Source organism: Antechinus flavipes, chromosome 4 (assembly GCF_016432865.1).
Source record: "Antechinus flavipes isolate AdamAnt ecotype Samford, QLD, Australia chromosome 4, AdamAnt_v2, whole genome shotgun sequence".
Classification (NCBI taxonomy): Eukaryota; Metazoa; Chordata; class Mammalia; order Dasyuromorphia; family Dasyuridae; genus Antechinus; species Antechinus flavipes.
In genome coordinates this window covers 204,782,217-204,807,293 of record NC_067401.1, presented here as the reverse complement: position 1 = coordinate 204,807,293, position 25,077 = coordinate 204,782,217, and the positions used below count along the sequence as shown (strand labels likewise).

Below are 25,077 nucleotides of genomic sequence, written 5' to 3'. Positions count from 1 at the left end.
GCCACTACAAATCTGGCTGCCACAAACATTTTTGCACACTTGGGTCTCTTTCCCTCCTTTAAGATCTCTTTGAGATATAAATCCAGTAGAAACACTGCTGGATCAAAGGTATGCACAGTTTGATAACTTTTTGGGCATAGTCCCAAATTGCTCTCCAGAATGGATGGATCTGTTCACAGTTCCATCAATAATGTATCAGTGTCCCAGTTTCCCACATACCCTCAAATATTTGTCATTATCTTTTCCTTTCATCTTAGCCAGTGAGAAAGGTGTGTAGTGGTATCTCAGAGTTCTGACTTCCAAACTAAAGGTCTTTAGAGCTATTGTGCCAATATTGTTGTATGCCTGTGAAACCTGGACAGCCTAGCAGTGCCATGCTGGGAAAATTCTTCCATTCGAATTGTCTTAGGAAGATTCTGAAAATTACCTGGCAAGATAAGGTACTAGTCACAGTACTGAGTCACTGAATTGCCAAGCATTCAAAATTCTGCTGCAGAGAGCAGAATTCTGATAGGCTGGCCACGTTGAATGCCAAATGTATCTTTGCCCAAAGGAGTATTTTATGGAGAACTCACACAAGGCAGGTATCAGAAGTGATACAAGGACATTCTCAAGGTCTCTGAAGAACTTTGGAATCAGTTGTGAGACACAAGAGACACTGGCACACGATCATCCAGCCTGATGTGTTGCATCAAAATGCTATGTTCTATGAACAAAGCAGAATTGCAATAGCTCAAAAGAAATATGAGGTATGCAAATTTAGTGACATCTCTCTCCCAAATGGTCATAAGTACTATTTATGCCCCAGCAGATTTGTATTGGTATGATCATCCATAGCCTGACACAATGTACTTTGACCCTGAAGTCATGATACTATTTTGGTTATCTTCCAGCATGAAGGACAAACCATAGCTTTGTCTTCTATTTCTAAGAGAACTGGGTAAGTTTTCTTTTGATTTCTTAAAATATGATATCATGGCTTTCAGGTAGTCCAACATTTCTTAAATTATTTTTTCTTAATTTGTTTTCCAGTTCAGTTTTGGCTCTGAGATATCTCTTACTTTCTTATATTTTTTTAGCCTCTTGATTTTATTTTAATATTTCTTGTTTTCTCATTGATTCATTGGTATCTCTGTGATTCAAATTTTTCAGCAAGTTTTTTTTTCTTGACCAAAGTTTTGTACCAATTGAGCCAATCTGTTAAATATCTTTCCAAATCTTTCCCCCCATAGTTTTTGTTTCCCATTTCCCCCCATACCAATACCATGTTCCCCATTTTGTTTTTAAAATAATTTAAAAAGCCTTTTTCAAAACTTGCTAAACATCTTTCAGAAATTGGGTTGGAGGGGACATTTGGATAGTGCCGTAGATAGAGCACTGACTCTGAAGTCAGGAGGATTTCAGTTCAAATTTGACCTCAGACACTTAACACTTACTACACTGTGTGACCCTGGGCAAGTCACTTAACCCCTAACACCTAATGGCAATGTCTGCATTGAGAGTCAAGGACAGAAGGAACAGATTCAAAACCAACAGAAGTGGATTTGGAGAGGAATGGAGGACAATTCGTCTAGTTTTGGATGGAACTTACCAATGATTTTATTGTTATTGCTCTTCTTGTTTTAAATCTATGCATTTTCTTTCTGCTTTTTTCCCCCTTTTAACTGTCTTCAGAAATGGGATAATTTGTTACTTGTATTCTCCTTAGTACATATATTTATTTATCTTTCTCATGTCTGGAGTATTTATAAATTGAATAATTGCTCCATCTTTGTTATCTTTTCAGAATGTTTCAAATGTTTATCTTTGATTGAATATCTGTTTTTCTCCTCTTTATTATTAGCTCAGATTTATAGAATGTTGTAATGGGCTGAAACTGAGTTGATGCACTGAGATCCTAGCCCTTAAGACTAATTACCAATTGGACAGTACTCTATTAGTATATGCTTGGAGAAAGAATGGCCTCTGCAAGCTTGATCTGTTGTATAGGAGACTGGGTGGAAGATTTGGAGGGTGGAGTGAGAAAGCTAGAGTCACTCCTAGAGGATTCATGTTGCCATTCCTCTTATTTTGTATCACCATTCCGTTCACGTCCAAAAAGAATAAAGATCAAGGACTTTTGCTTAAACTACTATGTGTCTTAGAATTTGTGGCATAGAGTTTAAAAAAAATTTCTTCAGGTGATTTGTTCATTGTTTTGATTGATATCCTGCTTTCAGTATGCAGAAATTCTGGTTAGTTTCCTTTTGTTACTTCTTACATTGTGGGGTTCATGTTTTATGACTTATTGTGTTCTTCTGAAACATCTGTGATCCTGAAGTATCTTGTCTTTGAGATGCATGTTTTGCTTGTATACAACTCATATTTTTAAAAATATGGATAGAGCACCAGCCCTAAAGTCAGGAGGATCTGAGTTCAAAGCTGGCTTCAGAGATTTAACACTTCCTAGCTGTGTGACCTGGCTTAACCCTAATTGCCTCAGCAAAAAAACCAAAGAAACAAACAAACAAAAACATTGCTTTTTGCTTCTCTTTTTCCATTTATTTATTTTTGTATTCTAATCAGTTTTTCTCTCTTTCATGCTTTGTAGAGATTTACCACTTTGGATTCATATTTTTCCACAGATTTTAAGTTCAATTTTTGCAATTCTTATGTTTCTTTTGAACTAGTCAGGACCATTCTATTCTGGTTCCATCCATGTTCTCTTGGGAATATACAGGGTCTTGTTAGACATTGGTTCAATTATTTTTATCTCATATTATTTATGTAGACATATTTGAACTCCTTGAACTGCCAAATCTGATGCAATATTATTAATCCATATCATTTATGGCTGTTCTAACTCTGTTGGAGTTAACGGATTTTCATTCTTCTTTGTGGCATTGTAATGCTGCTTCCCTTTAGTCCTTCTCTATCCTTAGTTATATCTTCATATCTGCCTTTTTTTTGGCCTTTCTTTGTATTCCTAGCTCTTAGCATAATGCCTGATACAAACTAATTTAATAAATACTTATTGATTGACCAAGTGACTTTTCTGGCCACTCCTCAGTCTTTGCTATATCATTATTATATATTCCACCCTCTAACTTTGTCAGATCTAAAAACATCTGTCATAGACCTTCTCTTACTTTTATAGAATATTTCTCTTGAAAACCTCCTAAGTTCCTATGGTTCTAAATATCCCTGTGCAGAATTCTCCTAGATTATATATCATAATTATGCCTATATAAAAATATATGTATGTATTATATATCTCTTCAGCTCCCTCCAAAAACATAATTAGGAGGAAGGGATGGAGAACTGCCTCTGAAATAAATGGATTAAAAGGATTTTTTGGGGGGTCGATCAGCTCATTTGCTTGTAATTGTTTTAAGAATCTAAATTAAAACTTAGAAAATGGCAAATCAATTAACTGTTTAGAAGCTATGGGAAGGTTAAATAAGGATTTGTTTTCATAGTGCAAGAAAGTTGAATTTCATGAATGTTACCTCATAAGGAAAAGATGAGTCACTGATCAATAGAAAGCTTTGATTTGAGCCATTGAATAGTAAAGATCCAAGTTATAATAATAGAAGAGTGAAATACTCAGAAGAAAAGAAATTAAGAAGACAACGAACAGCCTGAACTGAGTTTGAAAATTACAGAAGTACCTTTATGTTGATAGGAAGGTTTCAATTAGTGAAAGTTTCCTGTTGTTTGGAAGAGAGATATTACTATATTGATTGATTGAAGCAAGACTAGGAAAGAGGGCTTTATAAACTTTGTGTGAATATGTAAAACTATGTACTAAAGAGGGAGTAGAGTTTCTGGAGTTCACAGGTCTTGTTCCTCTCAAAAGATTATTGATTTGGACAATGTCAAAGAACTGGTTGAGGCAATAAAAAATTATGTTTACAAAATTTCTTCTGGAACCACCCCAAATTGTCAGAGAGCAACTCAGAATTTGGAAAAAGGAGCAGTGCACTCCAAAATACCCCACTTTAATTTATTGGGATAGTAAACATTTAACTGGAGAAAAAGTATAAGGAGGGTCGATCAGGGAGTTCAAGATCGATATGACTAGTACTCTCAATGAACACAATACGATTATTGTATATGAATCTTTGCATGAAAGCATTTCCATAGAATGTGGAATATTATAGATGTACCGATAGAAAACAGGAAACTCCTGATGACTCATAAACTGAGAATCAGCTACTATTCTTCATGGTCTCCAAAAGAGATATTGTGTTTATTCTGTTTCTCAAGTTTCTTTTCCATCTTTGGGGAAAACAGAAATATAATAGAGTGAAAGAGTGGTCTTGTTTTCTGGGCTGGAAGAGAGTAGAGCTTGTGCTCATCATACGTATGGTGCCTTTTTTAGGTCCTTCATCAATTTACATTTGCAGGTTGAATCCCCGAGGGACAACTATACTATGTTCAAAGTAGTTTCCCATGTTCCCACCAATGTACTCTACTAAATCAGAGGATATAATTAGCTTAAAGCAAAAACTTTCACTAGCACATAAGAACAGGACAGTGAAACAACTTCTTCTTAAATCTGGGGTACATTCTCCCATCAGTACATACATTATCATTGTAAAGAGCAGACATGCATAAGTTCATAAATGGTATGTTCATGCATAATGAACAAACATGGCAACGAAGGTGTATTTATAACTCTGATGCTTCAGATTTACTCCTTGCTCCCTCTGCCAGCATTTTCTGCTTTCTTCTCAAGGGATATGGCATCTCTGCCAAGGAAATCAGGCTCTTAAGTAAGGCACCTGTTTTCAATGCTTGGTAATGTTCTCTATTATCTTTAGCTTAAGGCTCCAATAAAATCATGGACAATAATAATGCTATGAATCTTCCAAAATAAATGGAACCCATACCCTAGGAACTATTAATAGGGTTCTTCTCAGTCCTAGGGCTTGCCATCTCTGAACAAGATCCTAACTTTACCAAGGGAACTCTTTACTCCTCTTACCAACTTAATTATGCTTGAATCTACAACTGGACTCTCACTTCAATGAATGTTAGCATTGGCTTTTGTTGTAAGGTGTCTTTGCTTATGGAAGGGATAGAAGAGAAAACTCCTATCCCCTTGCTTAAAAGTCCAAGGAGTTCACAGAAAAAGGTAAAAAGTGAACTCTACAGCTAAGTCTTACTTTCATAGCTGGCTCTCTTCTTGACTCATTCTCTTAATTGATTCCTCAGAGATTACAGAGTTGGTTAGTTTGTTTTTTACATTAACCATAAAGGGATAGAGTCAGTTACTTATTAAGTCCCTAGTGTCCCATTAGTTGCCTACATTAAATATTCAGAACCCAATAATCCTCTTATGTTAATTAGGGAACTTTTCCCACTCTCCTAAAGGAGTAAGAAGTATAAACACTTCTTCATGCTTCCTTTAAACCTAATTTCCTTCCCCATGGATAACTTATGGTGGCATAGTGTAAAAGCATATGGCAAGGGTAGATATCCTTGTATACAGCCCAAGAGAGTAGTTCATGGATAATCTTCCTGAACTTTGATCTCTTGTTTCTTTTCTCCCAATGGCATTGTGATCCTAGAATCTAGCCTTTTAGTCAGAATAACAAATATTGCTGGGCCTTGAGAGCTCAAGAAATAGTAGCAACCAGCATACTTAGAGGTTTGCAGAAGTTGTTCCTCAAACAGTACAATCAGTAGATTGTTAAGCAATTCCCAAAATACACTTAATTTCTGGGGAGTGGACATTGTCTAGGGATAGGTATGGAATGGCATTATAAGTATGGAAAGGACTTTGTGGGAAAAGGGAGTATCATTGGGATGTCAAGTTCTTTTAGGGTCAACCATAAGTTATTTGAGTACATTATGTATTTCTGTATCTATTTATAGACTTCTGTCAGCCTTTTAATTGTCCTGTATTTTATGCAGAGAGAAATGAAGATTGTCCCACATACATATTGTATCTTGAATGCTTCTATGAAGACTGGAGGTTTTGATTTCTCTTTGGAAGAAACCTAGACATGAGCAATGTAAATAACAGGAATTTAACTTGCCCACTTCTAGGTGGGGGCAGTGAGCCAAAGAGAGAAAACAATTTTCTTGTTATCAACAACTTCCCTTTTGTGGAACATAATTTTGGATTAAGTATAATCTATGTGAGCCCAGAGTCTTGAGAAAAAGGAAGTGGAAGCATAGGGAGAGGTCAAAGAGAGTGTAGATCATAAGGGGGATGAAGAATTATTTTAAGATGATGAGATAGAAAGAAAAATGATAGATAATTTGAAGAATTCTTGATCAGGGAAGGGGGATAGTTACAGAGAATGGTGGAACTAAAGACATGGTCATCTTTGGGTGTGAGTGAATGTATGATGGGGGTAAAAGCATTGCCTTGGACATGATAAGAGTAATTCCCTTCTTTTGGGACACAGAAATCTGATCTAAGAGTCCTGGTCCTACTTACAAGTGGCTATGAATCTAAGTGATACTATTGGAGAGGATTTCCCTGCTGGTGATGCACAGAATTTGTGCTCTCAGCCCTTTCTCTTTTTGGTGAAGGCAGGAATTCTTGCCCATGAAGATACAGATGCCAAGGATTCTAATCTCAATCTTGGTCAGCAATTCTGGACCTAGGGAGAAGAAAGGATTCCCCTGTTAGTAAAGCATGAGGTTCACACTCTGAGTCCTTGCTCTCCAAAGTGAAGGCAAGAGGTTCTTTACACAAAAGTGTGGCTGCTTGTGGTTAACAGCTCTGGTTAACAGCTTAGAGACCTGGGAGAAAATTTTTTCTTACCACTTAAGGACAAAATTCAGTGAATGAGCCCTTGCTTTCTTTACAAAAGACAGAGGATGGCAGTGAGGCTGCCAATTCTACCCTGTTTGCAGAAATGTAGTTGCCAGAATATGTATAATCTCAGGTTTGGTCAGTGAATCATGAACTAAAGGGAAGTATTAGTATTTCAGGTTTGGCTTATTATCCATCTAAGTCATTTGTCTGATTCAAAGAATCCTTTTTTTAAAAAAAAATCCATATTTTATTTTTAAAAAATTTTTTATTTAGTTTTTTATGTAATAATATTTTATTTTTCTAATTATATGCAAAAATAACTTTTTAGCATTCATTTTAAAAATAACTTTTTAGCATTCATTTTTTTTCCTTGTCCACATTCATGCAGAAGTTATTCTTTTTTTATTTTATAATAACTTTATTGACAATATCCATGCCAGGGTAATTTTTTTACATTATCCCTTGCACTCTCTTCTGTTCCGATTTTTCCCTCCCTCCCCTAGATGGCAAGCAGTCCTATATATGTTAAATATGTTGCAGGATATCCTAGATACAATATATGTTTTTAGCATTCATTTTTGTAAGATCTTGAGTTCCAAATTTTTTCCCCTCCTTTATTTCTCTCCTCTCCAAAACAATAAGCAATGTGATATAGGTTATATATATATATAATAATTTAATCACATTATACTAATCATATTGTAAAAGTAAGATCAGAACGAAAAGGAAAAACCATAAGAAAGAAAAAACAGAAAGATGAAAATAGTATACTTTGATCCACAGTTAGTCTCCATAGTTCTTTCTCTGGATATGAATGGCATTTCCCGTCCCCAATTCTTTTGGGATTGTCTTGGATCACTGTATTGCTGAGAAGAGCTAAGTCTATCAGTTGATCATTATATAGTTTTACTTTAGGTGTATAATATTCTTCTGGTTCTGTTCACTTCACTCAGCCTTAGTTCATGTAAATCTTTTCAGGCTTTTCTGAAATCAACCTGCTCATCAATTTTTAAAAAAATTTATTTTTAGGTTATACACATACATTTTTTAAAACATATTTCCATATGCATCATGTTGAAAGAGTAAAATCAGAGCAAAAAGGAAAAACCAAGAGAAACAAAATACAGAAGAAAAAAGAATTGTGAAGATAGTATGCTTTTATCTGCATTCGGTTTCCATAGTTCTCTCTCTGAATTTTCCATTCAAAGTTATTGGAATTATCTTGGATCATAGAATTGCTGAGAAGAGCCAAGCCTATCATAGTTGATTATCTTATGGTTGTATACAATGTTATCTTGGTTCTTGTTTGACTCAGAATTGGTTCATGTAAGTCTTTCCAGGATTTTCTAAAATCAGCCTGTTTATAATTTTTTTATAGAACAACAATATTACATTAGTTTCATATACCATAACTTATTTAGCCATTCCCCAATTGATGGGTATCTACTCATTTTTCCAATTTTTTGACTATCACAAAAAGAGCTGCTACAAATATTTTTGTACATGTGGGTCTTTTTTCCCTCTTTTATGATTTCTTTGGGATACAAACCTTGTAGAGACACTGCTGGATCAAAGAGTATGCACAATTTGATAGCCCTTTGGGCATAGTTCCAAATTACTCCCCAGAATGGTTAGCTCAGTTCACTACTCCACCAACAATGCATGTTAGTACAACAAATATCCTAATTTTTCCACATCCTTTCCAATATATAGATATCATTATTTTTCCTGTCATCTTAGCCAATTTGATAAGTGTGGTGATACCTCAGAGTTGTTTTAATTTTCATTTTTATAGTCAATAATATTTAGAGCACTTTCCCCATTTTTCTTAATAATATTTTATATTTCCAAATACATGCAAAGATAATTTTCAACATTTACCTTTGCAAAATCTTGTTCCAAATTTTTCTCCCTCTCTCCCCTCCCTTCCCAATCACAATAAGTAATCTAATATAGGTTAAACATATGCAATTCTTCTAAATATTTTCATATTCATCATGCTGTGCAAGAAAAATCAGATCAAAAGGGAAAAAAATAGAAGGAAAAAAAGTGAACCACCAACAGCAACAACAAAAAGGTGAAAATATTATGCTTTTATCTATATTCAATTTCCTTAGTTCTCTTTCTGGATGCAGATGGACCTTTCCATCACAAGTCTATTGGAATTGCTTTGAATCGCGTCATTATTGAAAAGAGCCAAGTCCATCATAGTTGGTCTTCACGTAATCTTATTATTATTGTATACAATGTTCTCTTGGTTCTGCTTAAATCACTCAGCATCAATTCATGTCTTTCCAAGCATTTCTGAAATCAGCCTTCTCATCATTTCTTATAGAACAACAACTACAAGATTATATGATGATCAATTCTGATGGACATGGCTCTTGTCAACAATGAGGTGATTCAGACTAGTTCTAATAGTCTTGTTCTTGAAAAACTATTATCATGCCTCCTCTTCAGAGTCTTTTTATATCTTTTCTCCATTTCATGGTTAAAGTCCTAAAAATTGTCTATTTTCATTGAGTCTACTTCCTCACTCCCACTTCCTTATATCTCACTCAAATCTTAATCCCTTGAAATATGACTTCTGACTCTACTACACAATAGAAACTTGTCTCAAAAGTTACTTAACCCTAATTGTTAGCCAAAAAAAAAAAAAAGGTCAATTTATAGATGTCAACCCCCAAAGTTATTTTTCTCCTATAAAAGAACCTACTGGTACCTTACTTCTTTTCTAACTCCTTTCAGGAATTTAGCTTGCTTACTAAGCATTACAACGGCTAATTAATTACTCACTGACTATGCTATCACAATGGTGGGTTCATTAGGGACCTGGCCCACCTTCATAGCATCAGGTCATTCCCTCTTTCCTCCTAGTTAGAGCTGGTTCATTGGGAATTGCCCTGTTTCTGACATAAGTTCTTTAGGAACTTTGCCTGTCTTATAGTGTCTTCCATATTGTTATTGCATCTTGCCTCAGGTTAATGGCTAGTTCCACTAGGAAATCTGCATCTTTACCTTTGTTAATAATTAATGTCCTTTGGGAACTTAGCCTGACAGTCAAAGGCATAATAATAAAATGTTTGCCTCCTGATCTGGAGATGGTCTAAGCCTACAAATTCTTTTGAGACAGTTCAAGACACTGGTCTGAAACTTCAACATATGTTTGGGGTTCAGCCTACACCCCATGAGATTTTGCAAAAATGGGTGAGGTTGCTGTATTCTGAGATTCCTGAAGGGAGAAAATTGGAGACTGCAGAACAAATTTTGAAGAGCCTCTTTGCAGGAAAACCTTTCAGTCATGTCTTGGAGGATCTCTTGTAAGCAATAGGAAGAAGAAGAAATAGTAGTATTGTGGTGCAGCTTTTAAGAAGAATGTAGCTAGAACCCCAAGGCCCCCTAGCCTTGGGTGTGATGTAGTTAAAAATAATGTATTTCTTTCCTTAGGTTATTCTGCCCCAATTTCTTTTATATGACCAGGATGCTGAAGTCACAAATATTTCTGGCTGTTAAATAACAGCCTGTTGATCAGTTAATAATGGAATTTCTGAAAATAATGAGCAACAATAATGAGGCGCTTAAAGTTAACCCAGGTGCAGAACAAAATTGGATGTCCACCACTTCACAAAACACACTTCTGGAAGGTTTTCTCCCCTTCTCCCTCTGACATCCCCCACCTCCAGCCTGAGCTCTGTTCAGAGAACTATGGTTACTGCACCTGTGCACAGTCAGAACCACAGGAATCCTCAATTTCACCTCTCAGCCATAAAATTAACATATCAGTGACAAGTAATACCTGATTTCTCTAACTTTTACCTAGGGAGTTTCTGCTCATTGTAGGCTCCCCTAGTGATCTGGTCCTGGTAGTGTTAGGGTATGCCAAAAATGTTGGAGTACTGGGAAGTAGGTTGAGGTGTCATCTCTGAAATAATTCAGTTTTAATCTGCACTCAGAGAGAGAACTGTGGGAACTAAGTGTGAATCACAATATGGATCACAATATGGCATTTTCACTCTTTTTGTTGTTGTTTGCTTATATTTTCTTTTCTTTCTCATCCCCCCCTTTTGATCTGATTTTTTTTGTGCAGCATGATATTTGTAGAAATATGTATAGAGGAACTGCACATATTAAACCACCTGCAAATCAAGCATGGACATTTATTTGAGCATCTACTTAGGGTAAGGGGTGATGTACCTTGTGGGCCTTCTCTTTTAGGGAGATAGGCACTCCAGCAGAGTAAGGTGAGGTTTTATATAGAAAAGAAAGAGTAAGAAAGAATAGGAAAGGGCAGTTAGGTGGTAAAGTGGATAGAGCACTAGCTTTGAAGTTGGGAGAACCTGAGTTCTAATCCAGTCTTAGACACCTGACTCTTTCTAGCTGTGTGACCCTGGGCAAGTCACTTAACCCCAATTGCCTCAGCAAAAAAAAAAAAAAAATCTTTAGATTATATATGCACATTTATTTTAAAACATATTATTGGGAACTTAAAACTGTATTTGATTGGATTTTAAGTTAAAATATAGGTTATTAAAACAAAGTGCCGGTAGCTTTCCTTAGGGGAGGTCATGTTTGTATCTCCTTATTTAGAGTATATATTACTTTCTAGAAGTATTGGGTAATTTGTAAACATGAGTTATGCCTTAAAATTTTATCAATTCTGCTGGATATATGTATAAGTTTTATGAAATTTGATTGGCCAACAATAGGTCACGAGCCAAGCCCCAGTTAGTCATTGGGCCTTGATTGATTTAGGGTGAATGTAAATAGCAATTGTTTGTTTGCAGCAGAAATCCTGAGGATCTTCCCCATCTAGATTGATTTTTTTAAACTGGGTAAACGAGGCCATTCTTTGCCTCAATTCTTTTTTTTTAATTAAAACTTTTTATTTTCAAAATATATACATGTATAATTTTTAACATTCACTCTTACAAAACCTTTTGCTCTAATTTTTTCCCTTCTCTTCCCCCTGTCCTCTCCCCTAGAAGGTAAGTGATTTAATATATATTGAACTTGTGCGTTTCTATACATATTTCTACAACTATTGTGCTGCACTAGAAAAATCAAATCAAAAAGGAAAAAATGAGAAAGAAAACAAAATGCAAGCAAACAGCAACAAAAAGAATGAAAATACTATGTTGTGATGCACGTTCAGTTCCCACTGTCCTCTCTCTGGGTGCAAACACTTTGCCTTAATTCTTACCTAGCATTCCAGGCCATCTTCATTCATCCTGACCAATTGCCAGATTGTTGTTCCTCTTTGTTTCCATGGTAGACAACAATGTGAGATAAGCTTTAGGGTAAGTATATCCTAACTAAAAAGATTTAAAGAATGTCTTAAATTAACAGTAGTAACCACAAATGCTGATTGAATGCAAATGCCCTGGGCAAACTAAATTTTTAATTGGGCTAGGTTAATAAGCTTCATGGATATTTACTTCTCCCTTAAGGAGGAGACATCCACCATTTTTGAATATATCATGATGTGGCAAGGGGAGGAGGGAACATGGAAGCTTATCAAGGAATGTGTGTAGAGGGAATGTCATAAAATATTAGATTTTGGAAGGATCTCCTCCAATGGAAATTCTGAAGAAGGGATGAAGAGACAGGGCAAGAGTATGGAATATAACTGCTGGTTCTGGCCTCTACAAACTGAGTGTGTGCTCTCTGAAAAGGCGCATCATACACGCTTTTGAAAGAAAAGTAATGAAGCCTTCCTCCACTTACTCCAAGAATTTCAATCTGAAGTTTTCTTTTCTTACAATTTCCTCAATTGTAAAATGGGGACATACTGGAGAAAGAAAACCCCATGGAAGTCCATGGAAGAATACACACAATTGAATGTACTACATTCTTCCTGTGCTGAGAATATTTCCCCCTCCCAGTCATCCTAATTCCTATCCATTCTTTAAAATCTTCAGGACTGAAATGTCACCTCTTTCAGGCAGACTTCCCCATCAGGAGTCAGTTTTTCTCCCTGTGGATCTCATCTAAACATCACTTGGTTTGAAACTCTCAGATGCATTCATTAGGGCTGGTTTTGCACTACAATTCTGTGATTACAGGTCAGATTATCCTATTTAGTTTCATAAATCAGGAACCTAGGCAGGCTCTAATGTAGTGCTCTTCATGCAGTGAATTTTAAAGCAGTCTTGAATTTCATAGAATGATAGAGCTGGAGGGAATCTTAGAGATGGGAAAGGATGTCTCACATGTAAGAACTGAAGGAAACTGCAGCCAGAGGAACAAGTAGAAAACAAGAGACAGTGATATGAGAGGCATTTATGCAACTTGAAATGACTTAATGGTGTTCTCCTTGTATTCATAATTCACATGATCTAAAAATGGCCTTTTTTTACATTAGACATGGGGGAATCCTTTTAATTTTTTTCATTTAATTCCTAGACCCTAGAACTTGTACCTTGAAGTCTTCCACAGATTCAATTCATGATGTGATCCTGCATTTTTGCTAGATCCAGGCTGTGACTTTATAGTGAAGTCAAATCAAGTATAGAAGCATTTATTAAGTGCTTACTATCTGCCATTTTGCTAAGCACTGGAGGTACAAAGAAATCAAAACAGCCCAAATCTAGTCCAATAAATGGAAGTGGACAGTCACAGATGGTTTAAAAGGAAGGAAGAAGGCCCACAATATAAAGGAAATGTTTTGGGAGTGTAGAAAAAGAGTAGAACCAGAACAGTAATTTGTAATTACCAGATGTTGGGTAAATGGATTTTGTCAGACAGAAATGGATTCTATCTTTCAGGGGCCTAATTATCCAGTGAGACAAGAAGGGAAACCTCTAGGTTAAGGAGAAAAATTTGGGGTAAGTTTCTGAGGAATCTGAATCACTACTTTTCCATACATTCCTTTTAACTTGGGTTAAAGTTACATGCTTTCATATAGCTTAGTTAAATTTCATCCTCAATCCTTAGTTGCCATAGTGAAAAATGACATTGACTCTTTGAGTCACTGATCCTCATTATCTTGTAAATATTGGCAGCTGATTCTGATGCTGATGCTTGTGTTGAAGATAGACTGCAGGTCTAGCTCTCTCCCAGGCCTTAGTAGACCTGATCATGGACAAATTTTATACTTCCCATTATTTCAGTCTGGCATCCAATACTGGCATCCAATTATCCAACTAGGAGCTGGCCATGCTGTTTATCACATCTTGCCCTAGAAACTGACCAGAAAAATATAGATATCTTGCTCCCAGTTCTCTTCATCTCACTGTGTCTCTTGTCCAGGGGTCCTCAAACTACGGTCGGCGGGCCAGATGCAGCAGCTGAGGATGTTTATCCTCCTCACCCAGGGCTATGAAGTTTCTTTATTTAAAGGCCCACAAAACAAAGTTTTTGTTTTTACTATAGTCCGGCCCTCCAACAGTCTGAGGGACAGTGAACTGGCCCCCTATTTTAAAAGTTTGAGGACCCCTGCGTCTAGACCTTGTTCTCAAACGGAATTTCTGATTCTTCATTATTCTAGATCCATCTCAGATCACAAACTCTGTGCTTTACTTCTATCCAAGTGTTCTCTCTCTGTTACTCTGTCTTTATCATTTTGCCTGCCTGACCCTTTCTCTCTCTTTGAAATAAATATGATGAGGTGATCATCTTCCTCCCTTCTTTTCTTCAACTGTAATAGGTCTTTTTTGCCTCTTCATGTGATGTAATTACCCTATTTTACCTCTTTTTTCATCTTCTTCCAGTACAATCCCTTTTCTACTCCTAGTTTCTTTTTTATATCATTACAGTAAAGTCAAATTATGCCTACACTCTTTAAATATACCCCTTATGTTTGAGTGGATAGAGGGCCAGGCCTGGAGTTAGGGAGACTCATCTGAATTCAGATCTGACTTAAGAAACTTTCTCCACATGTGAACCTGGGCAAGTCACTTCACGTAGTTTGCCCCAGTTTCCTCATCTGTAAAATGGGCTGGAGAAGGAAATGCAAAATATCCCAGACTCTGCCAAGAAACCCCCAAATATGGTCAGAAAGAGCTGTACACAACTGACCAACAACAGTAAAAAGTTAAATCCCTCAGGTCCTGAGTGCTCAGGGGTCATGGAGCTTTTAAAATCAGAAATAAAATAGCTCCTTTTTTTTTTATCCCCAACACTGAGCTCTGCAGAGGTTTCCCCATGCCTTGCTCTCTCCTGTCTCCATCACATTCTCTCCATCCCTCTCCTTCCCCCAGCCTTCTCTGACAACTTAGACTCTCATAGCTGAGGCCTCATCACTGATATTATCTTCGTCCAAGCACCAGACATGTTTCTGCTTCTCCAAGGGCCCCTGCCCTCTGGGCCAGGATGGTCAGGTTTTTCTTGGGCTCAGATGTTCCCCACAGATCTCCTGATAAAAAATTTCTTTAGTGGATTGATAACATCTCTTAATATTTGAGCTGGAAATCTTTCTTAAACTAGTTTATTGTTTACACTATGATCTGGTTTTGTAAATCATCGATTACAAAGTATATATTTATGATGAGAAAATTCACCTGCTGATTTCTTCCCACATTAAGGAATCCTGATGAGGCTGGGTTGATAATTCAGCACCATGAACTCCTGGAACTACTTCCTGATAGATCAGGGCTGGCCCTTGGGAGAAGAGAAGACCTGAGGAGGAGATGCCAGAGGTGAGGAGTGGACTAGGAAAACCTATTCTGGCTCCTCCCTCAAAATTTTCCTTCTTTCTTCTAGTTGATCCTGAGGTGACTGTGTATCCATCAAATTCATCAAAGTCCCATGTTTCCCCTGGGACACCACAACCTGCTTGTCTGCTCTGTCAGCAGTTTCTATCCTGGGGACATGGAGGCCAGAGGGTTCCTGAATGGATGGGAGGAGACGGCCGGGGTGGTGTCCACAGGCTTGATCAGCAATGGAGACTGGACCTACCAGATACAGGTGATGCTGGAAATGACTCCCAAGTGTGGAAATGTTTACACCTGTCAAGTGGAGCACCTCAGCCTTCAGAGATCTGTCCTCTTGGCCTGAAGTGAGACAGAGCTCCCTCATCCTCCAGTTTTTATATTGCTCAGTATGTGGAGCTTGCTCTGGGATCTTCTCAGTGTGTTTCCTGTGCCCTCTTTTCTTTTGCTCTGGGACAATACAAACCCCATGTGGTATTGTCCATCCTCCTTCCTTTTTCCAGCACAACATACTAATAGCAGTGCTGGAGTAAGATATATGGAGACTCAGCTTCCCCTTGGCCCCACTGGGATCTAGCTTTCCTGTGAGACCCTGTGATCAGTCTAGAGACCTCTTTCCCCTGGGCTAGGGGAGCTGGGCTTTGAGATGGATGAATGTCAGTGTCCCGTGAGGAACTTTCACTTCCTGAGCCCCAAAGGTCTTTTGCTCCTCCATCCCTGCCTTCCTTAGACAGGATTTAGCTTCTCAGGCTCCCCTCAGACCCTTCTCCTCCCCACATGGGACTGGCTCCTGAGGGGAAGGTTTGACCCTTGGTGTCTCCTCTCCCCAGAAGCCCAGTCTGAGTCCATCCAGAGTAAGATGCTGAGTGGAGTCAGGGGCCTCGTGCTGGGGCTGATCTTCTTGGGGATCAGCCTCATTGTCCACAAGAGGAGCCAGAAAGGTGAGAGCTTCTGAGGGAAGCCCCCTGCCCTCCTTGGTCTCCTGCAGGGCAAAGATTGAATTGTGCCAGAAATCTGGCCCCATGTTGACTAGAAAAGATGGTCTGGCTCTCACTCTAGCTCTTCCCCCTCAGGACATTATAGAAAGTGGTAAGGTCCTGGATACCAAGGGCTCAGCGGTCTTAGGGAATCCTGTATTTATTAGTAAAGATGGGCTTGGGAGGGATCTCAGGTTCCGGCCTTTAGCTGCACTCCATCCACTCACAGGGTTGTAAATGAATGGATAAAGCACTAATTAAGTGAGGTGTCAGCTACTGGACTATGCAGTGTCAGGAGCCCCCTGTCCCACAGTGCTCAGAATCTTGATGTCCTTTGCTTCTCTGACTCTAAGATTTACAAATACCTTTATGTCTATCTACCTTCCTTTCCCAGAAAATCAGGGTCCACACCCAGCAGGTAAGATCCTTCTAACCAAATGGGATCAGGATTCTCATAGCTACAATCTTTGCTCAGTGGGGTCTGAAGCTAACAAGAAACTGGGGGCCCTTAATGGGATAAAGTGATTTTGCTTGTAGTTTAGATCCACACATGAACTCTAATCTGACCCTCTTCAGGGTTTCTGAGCTGATCCCTGAAGCTGTGTTTCCTAGAGCTATTTACCTCCCCTCTAAGCCTCCTTTTCACATTTGGAGGCCACCTGCTTGAGCCCAGATCTCAAAGAGATTAGTCCTTCTCCTTCCCTGGAATAGCTCCTTCCCTTGAATTCTGTTTGGACTCCTTCAAATTTCCCCCACAGAACTTCAAAGATCCCTCCAGCTTTCTGTACTTGTGTTTTACCCATTTTTGTCCCTTGAGCCTTTACCCCAAGAACTAGAAGATTGAGAATCAATTGGTGCTTGATGACATAGAGAAAAAGTGAAAGAAACAGAGTGAGGAAACTTCAGCTTTTGGGATTTGTGGAATCTGTCACTTTCCATAGGTGAAAATTGTCATCCAACCTTACCTTTTCATCTTGGGTTCCTCTTGTCCATTTCCCATCCCAAATGTTTTTAGGGATTATTTGTGTCCAACAGTGTCAGAGCATTCTGAGATCATATTGGTCTGATTAGCCACAGTCAGACATATTGTAACTTGACTCTAAGATAGTGATGTCATTTTTGGTCTTCTTCCAAAATGAAGAACAACAACAATAAGGAGATAAATTTAAGAAGAATTGTCATTTTTATTATATTAACTCAATCTACCCAGGAGCATTTGATATTCTTCCAGTTGATTAGATCTGCCTTTATTTGTGTGGAAAGTGTTTTGTAACTGTGTTCCTATAGTTCCTGACTTTGTCTTGGTAAGTAGACTCCCAAATATTTTATATTATCTACAGTTATTTTAAATGGAACTTCTCTTTCTATCTCTTGCTGCTAGTCTTTGTTGGTAACATAGAAATACTGATAATTTATGTGGATTTATTTTGTATCCTGTGACTTTGCTAAAGTTGTAATTGGTTCAAGTAATTTTTTATGATTCTCTAAGTATACCATCATATCATCTGCAAAGAGCGATAATTTGGTTTTCTGTTATCTACTCTAATTCCTTTAATTCCCTTTTCATCTCTTACTGCTAAAGCTAACATTTCTAATACAATATTGAATAGTAATAGTGATAGTAGACAACTTTGCTTCACCCTTGATCTTATTAGGAATGGTTCTAGTTTATCCCCATTACACATGATGTTTGCTAATGGTTTTAAATAGATGATATTGATCATTCTAAGAAAACTCTATTTATTCCATACTTTCTAGTGTTTTAAATAAGAATGGGTGGTAGATTTTGTCAAATGATTTTTCTGCATTTATTGAGATGATCATATGATTTCTGTTAGTTTTGTTATTGATATAGTCAATTATGCTAATGGTTTTCCTAATATTGAACCAGCCATACATTCCTGGTATAAATCCCACTTGGTCATGGTGTATTATCCTGGGGATGACTTTCTGTAATCTCTTTACTAATATTTTATGTAAGAATTGATATGAATTTTCAGTAGATATATATAAGATTGTGTTTTATCTACATTTTATTCTGTTCCTTCTTTGCCAATTTTCATTTTTCTGTGATTTCTTTGTGGATGTTAATTATCTATCTTGATGCACCTTGTGAAGTTTCTAGATTTTCTTTTCCCCTGATGTCATTTATTGGATTTATTTTGTTATTTTTAAATTTCTGGCAATGTTATACCAGTTAAAAAATATTATTAATATTTTTCATCATGTTAGAGCCTTTTTTTAGTTTGCACACTTATGTAATATTGTGTTTTACTTTTTTGAGTAAAAATTGCCTGTCAAAATGTTTTATGAGAAAATTTCTTTGAGGAGGGCATTAGATATATTTTTAGCATTTTCATTTCCTATATTTTTAAATAGTCAACTCTTTTTGAATGCTGGACTCCTTTGGTAATAGAGTGAACTCTATGAATCTCTTGCCATAGAAATGTTTTTTAAACATGTTTAATGATTGACTCAAAGGACCAATTGTATGGAATACTCTCCCCATTGGTGGAGTTTTTTTTTTAAACTAAATGCTCTACACCTATAAGAGGGGCAAATATTCTTTGTGAGAGTCACAAAAAAGAGATCTGGACTCTTCTGGCTTCTAATATCAAGAGAGAAGACGTGTAATTATAGCCTTTTCTCTGGTCCATAAAAAGAAGAAGCCCAAATGTAAAGAAATTGAAAATCACTATCATATTCCTTTGCTCAGTTTAGAATAAAGGTTAAAATTTTGTGTATGACTATAACAGAATAAGGGAAAATAATTCATGCCAATTGATAAAACTGAAAAACAGAAAGATAAGGCAACATTCATTTTAGAAAGACTTTGCTTTCCAAAATTTTCTCCTTTCTTTCCTTCTATCCTCTCTCCCCAAGATAGTAAGTAATCTACTATAGATTAAATATGTGCAATTAAAAAACATTTTCATATTTGTCATATTGTACAAGAAAAACCAGAGGAAAAAAACCATAAGAAACAAAGGTGAAAATATTGTTTCAATCTACATTAAGTCTCCATAGTTCTCTCTCTCAATGCAGATGGCATTTCCATAAAGTCTATTGGAATTACCTTGAATCACCACAAGTCCATCACAGTTGATTATCACATAATTATTTATTAATATGTACAATGTTTTCTTAATTCTTCTCACTTCACTTAGCAACAGTTCTTGTAAGATTTTCTAGGCTTTTCTGAAATCAGCCTGCTCATTGTTATAAATCAATAATATTCCATTACCTTCATATGCCATAATTTATCCAGTCATTCTCCAGCTGATGAGCATCCACTCAATTTCAAGTTCCTTGTCATTAAAAAAGAACTTCTACAAACATGTTTGCACATATAAGTCCTTTCCCCTCTTTTATGATCTTTTTTGGATACAGACCGAATAGTGAGACTGCTGGATTAAAGTGTATGCACAGTTTTATAATAAAAAACAATAAAAAGAGTAACATATATTATTTAAAGGCAAAGAATGAAGGTGATTTTCACAGACTGAAAAAGAAGAAAGGAACTGAAACTGGTTTGAAAGCATTATCATTGAAGTCTAGCAGTGAAATTAATGTGTTTGCAGTCTGCAGTTAAAATTTATCTTCTACCTAAAAAGTCTTCTCTCGACTATGAAAAGACTATGAAAAGAGAAAGACTTTAAAATCAGGGAACTACTTAAAAATAATAAGAATTCAATTCAGGAGGATGTTTTGTTACCACTGTATTTTATTTTCAAGAGTATTTTATTTTTCCAAATATATATACATATAGTAAACATATGTATGTATAGAACAAAGAAAGAGGGAGACACACAGATCTACAGAGAGAGACAGAGAGAGAGAATGAATGGATGAATACAAAATAATTCTTAGGGAGGCATTAACAATGGGAATACAAGAAAAGATCTTATAAATTTGATGTCACCTGAGCTGAGCCTTGGAAGAAGCTAGAGATTTAAATGAATAGGAGAGAAAATCAATACTATGAAGTCAATATTATAAAAATGAAAAATTGTGATAGAAAAGAATTCTGGTCAACTAAATGATCAACAGTGATTCCATAGGACTTGGGATACACGTATGTTCCTATATATGGATATGTATGGATGTGTCACTTAATTCTGTTTGCCTCAGTTTCCTCATCTGTAAAAATGATCTGGAAAAAGAAATGACAAACGACTCCAGAATCAAGAAAACCAAAAATGGGATCACAAGGAGTCAGACATGACTGAACAGCAACAAAATTAATGAGGTGAGATCCCCTCTTCCATCACAAACATTTACTGTCAAAGTGTGAAGGAGAAAGGTCTGTTTCTAGTAAATAAATCACTTATATGATATTTGTGATGACTGAAATTATGAAAATATGTCTTCTGAGCATATACAAAGTCACATCTTAAGCTAATACATTTTAATAGGTTCCAGTGTATATGATTAATTTTTGCCTAAAGGGAATAATATATAATACCTTAAGAGATGTATATCTATTGATGTGATCAATAAAAGGCTTTGATTTGAGCCATTAGAATAGTAAAGACCCAAGTTGTAAGAGTAAAGGAAGGAAGTATGAAATTAAGAAGACAATAGAAACAACCTGAATTGAGTTTGAAAATTACAGAGTTATATGTTGTAAGGAACGTTTCAACTGATGAAAGTTTCCTGTTGTCTAGAAGAGAGATATTGCAATATGAATTGACTGAAGTAAAGGCTAGGAAACTCCTGATTGAAAGAGTTTTGTAAAACTTTGTGAGAATGTGTAAGATTAGGTGTTAAAGAGGCAGTACAAAAGCTAAGCCGGGTCTTGACCTTCACAAAAGATTGATTTGGACAATGTCAAAGAACTGATAGAGGCAATAAAAAACTATGATTAAGGGACAACTTTTGGAGCTACCTCAAGTTGCCAGAGAGTACCTCAGAATTTGGGGAAAGGCCCAATATACTACAAAACACCCTGCTTTAATTTATTGGGATAGTAAACATTTAACTGAAGTATAAGGAGGGTCAATCAGGAAGTACAAGATCAATGTAATTGATACTCTCAATAAATATTATTATTGTATATGAATCTTTGTATAGAAAGCACATCATTTCTTACAGAACAATAATATTCCATAACATTCATATACCATAACTTATTCTGCCATTCTCCATTCAGTTTCCAGTTTCTTGCCACTACAAAAAGGGCTGCCACAAACATTTTTGCCCATATGGGTCCCTTTCCCTCCTTTAAGATTTCTTTGGTATATAATGCCAGTAGAAACATTCCTGGATCAAAGGGTATGCCCAGTTTGATAATTTTTTGAGCATAGTTCCAAATTGCTCTCTAGAATGGTTAGATTCATTCCACCAACAAATTATCAGTATCTCAGTTTTCCCACATCCCCTTCAATATTCGTCATTATCTTTTCCTATCATCTTAGCCAATCTGAGAGGTGTGTAATGGTATCTCAGGGTTGTCTTAATTTGCATCCTTCTGATCAAGAGTGATTTGGAGTAACTTTTCATATAACTAGAAATAGTTTCAATTTCTTCATCTGAAAATTGTCTGTTCCCTATTCATTGATCATTTATCAAGAATGGCTTGATTTCTTTAAAAAATTTTTTTATTATAGCTTTTTATTTACAAAACATATGCATAGGTAAATTTTCAATGTTGACCCTTGCAAAACTTTCTGTTCCAATTTTTCCCCTCCTTCCCTTCATCCCCTCCCCTAGATGGCAGGTAGTTCAATACATGTTAAATATGTTAAAGTATATGTTAAATCCAATATATGTATACATATCTGTACAGTTATCTTGCTGCACAAGAAAAACCAGATCTAGAAAGAAAGAAAAAAAAACCGAGAAGGAAAACAAAAATGCAAGCAAACAATAACAGAAGTAGTGGAAATACTATATTGTGGTCGACACTCATTTCCCAGAGTTCTTTCACTAGGTGTGACTGACTCTCTTCATTACTAAATAATTGGAACTAGTTTGAATCATCTCATTGTTGAAAAGAGCCACATCCATCAGAATTGGTCATTGTATAGTTGTTTTATTGCTGTGTATAATTCTTGTGGTTCTGCTCATTTCATTTAGCATTATTTCATGTAAGTCTCCCCAGGCCTCTCTGAAATCATCCTGCTGGTCATTTCTTACAGAACAATAATATTCCATAACATTCATATACCATAATTTATTGAGCTGTTCTCTAATTGACGGGCATCCACTCAGTTTCCAGTTTCTAGCCACTACAAAAATGACTGCCACAAACATTTTTGCACATGTGGGTCCCTTTCCCTTCTTTAAGATCTCTTTGGGATATAATCCCAATAGAAACACTGCTGGGTCAAAGGGTATGCACAGTTTGATAATTTTTTGAGCATAATTCCAAATTGTTCTCCAGAATGGTTGGATTCATTCACAATTCCACTAACAATATAGTAGTTCCTTTTTAATATTATAACAGTAAAATCAAATTATACATGTCCTCTCTACATATACCCATAACAGAAATACAGTTTTCAAGAGTTCTTTTTACCTTTTTATGCTTCTCTTGAACCCATATTTGTAGATCAAATTTTTTGTTTAGCTCTGGTTTTTTCATCAAAAATAAATGGAATCCACTTGTTTCATTGAATGCCCATTTTCTGCCTTGGAAGAAAATTCTCAGTTTAGTGGCATAGTTTATTCTTGGCTGCATTCCAAGTTCCTTTGCCTTTTGGAATATCAGATTCCAGGCCCTCTGATCCTTTAAGGTAGAAGCTGCTAGATCCTGGGTAATCCTTATTGTGGTTCCTTGGTATTTGAATTATTTTTTTTTCCTGGCTGTTTTTAACATTTTTTTCTTGATCCAATAGTTCTGAAATTTAGCTACGATATTCCTTGGGGTCTCAAATTTAGGGTCTCTTTCAGCAGTTAAGTGAATTCATTCAATGGCTATTTTACTTTCTGATTGTATGACATTAGGATAGTTCTCTTTGATGATTTCCTGGAAAATGGCATGTAGGCTCTTTTTTTTTTTCATCATGGTTTTCAGGGAGTCCAATAATCCTTAGATTGTCTTTCCTAGATCTATTTTCCAAGTCAGTTGTTTTTACAATTAGGTATTTTACATTTTTTTCTATTATTTTCAATTTTTTGGTTTTGCTTGACTGATTCTTGATGTCTCATTGAGTTATTCATTTCTATTTGTGCAGTTCTGATTTTTAGTGAATTATCTTCTTGATTTGCTTTTTTTAAAACTTCTTTTTGTATTTGGGCAGTTGAGTTTTTAAATGAGTTCTTTTGTTCCATGGAATTTTCCCATTTCACAAATTCTGTTTTTCAAGGAGTTATTTTCCTTTTCCATTTCACCAATTCTGTTTTTCTGAGAATTATTTTCTTTTTCCATTTTGTTCAATCTATCTTTCAATGAGTTATATGCCTTTTCCAAACCCTCTTGCAAAGCTTTCCTTTCCTTTCCCCATTTTTCTTCTAGCTCTCTTTCAAGATCCTTTTTAATTTCTTCTAGGAGAGTCTTGTGCTATGGGAATCAGATTATATCACCTTTTGGGCCTTCATCTGGAGAAAATCTGCTTTTAGTCAAGGTTTGAAATCTGTTCTTCTCTTTCACCATAAAAACTAAATATGGTTAGAGTTCTCTTTACCTTTTCACTCTCTTTTTTTTTTAAGTTGGGATCTACTTTTAGGGCAAGGGAGGTTTTCCAAGTTTCCTCTACAAGTGGTAAAGTGTCGGGGTTGGGATCATGCTGAGTCACTCCCAGTGCTTGGTGGGCATTGCCAAGTCCCGTGAGACTCTGGTATTTCTGGGTTCACTATTTACCTTTTGTGTTTCAGTTGGATGTTTTATAACATCTCTGCTGATCCACTGGCTTGCAACCAAGGCAGAGTAACTAATACTGGTGTAGATTCCTTCTTGTAGATTCTCCTCACTGCAGAGGCTGCACTGCCCTGTGGAGACCACACCCCTTCTTGGGTCCACACAGCATGCCCTGGCTTCTGTGCCCTGCCTGCCTGCGCCTGGCCACCTCCCTTTGTGCCCTACTGATACAAACCTTTTCTGGCAATTTTTGAAATTATCTTCTGCTGGTAATTTGCTGTATTCCAAATATTTGTGGATTCTGTCAGTGCAGAACTAATTCAGAGACTGAAGTTGCTAATTAGTTGAGGATCGTGGGAGAAGATCAGAAAGAAGTGTGTGTCCTTTCCACCATCTTGGCTTCACCAGCTGTATGCAGCGTAGTAAAGTGTACTTGCTTTCTGGGTTAGAAGGGAGTAGAGCTTGTGTCCATACACATATGGGGCCCTTTTAGGCTCCTTCACCTATGCAGGTTTGGTCCAGTGAGAGATAACTATTCCAGGTTCAAAATACTCTGTTAGTTTCCTAAGTCCCTACTAATGTACTTACTTTTTCTCCACTAAACCAGAGGACACACGTAGCTTAAAGTAAAGATTTTCACTTGCATGTAACAAGAATAGTAGCAGTAAAACAATTTCCTCATTAATCTTGGCTATATTCTCCCATTAGTGCATATAGTATCAATGTGAAGAGGAGACATGCTTAGATTGCATAATTCGCAAGTTCATGTATAAGGAACAAACATGGTGAATATAGGCAATAATGAAATATTTATGACTTTGACACTTCGGATTCACTCCCTGTTCCTCCTGTCAATATCTTCTTCTCAAGGGGCGTGGTATCTCTGCCAAGGAA

General features: G+C 36.5%; 1 pseudogene; it reads left to right on the top strand.

Moving 5' to 3' along the window:
- The first annotated feature begins 6,441 nt into the window (after positions 1–6,441).
- LOC127561445 (HLA class II histocompatibility antigen, DRB1 beta chain-like) lies at positions 6,442–24,411 on the top strand (annotated as a pseudogene).
- Positions 24,412–25,077: the final 666 nt, after the last annotated feature.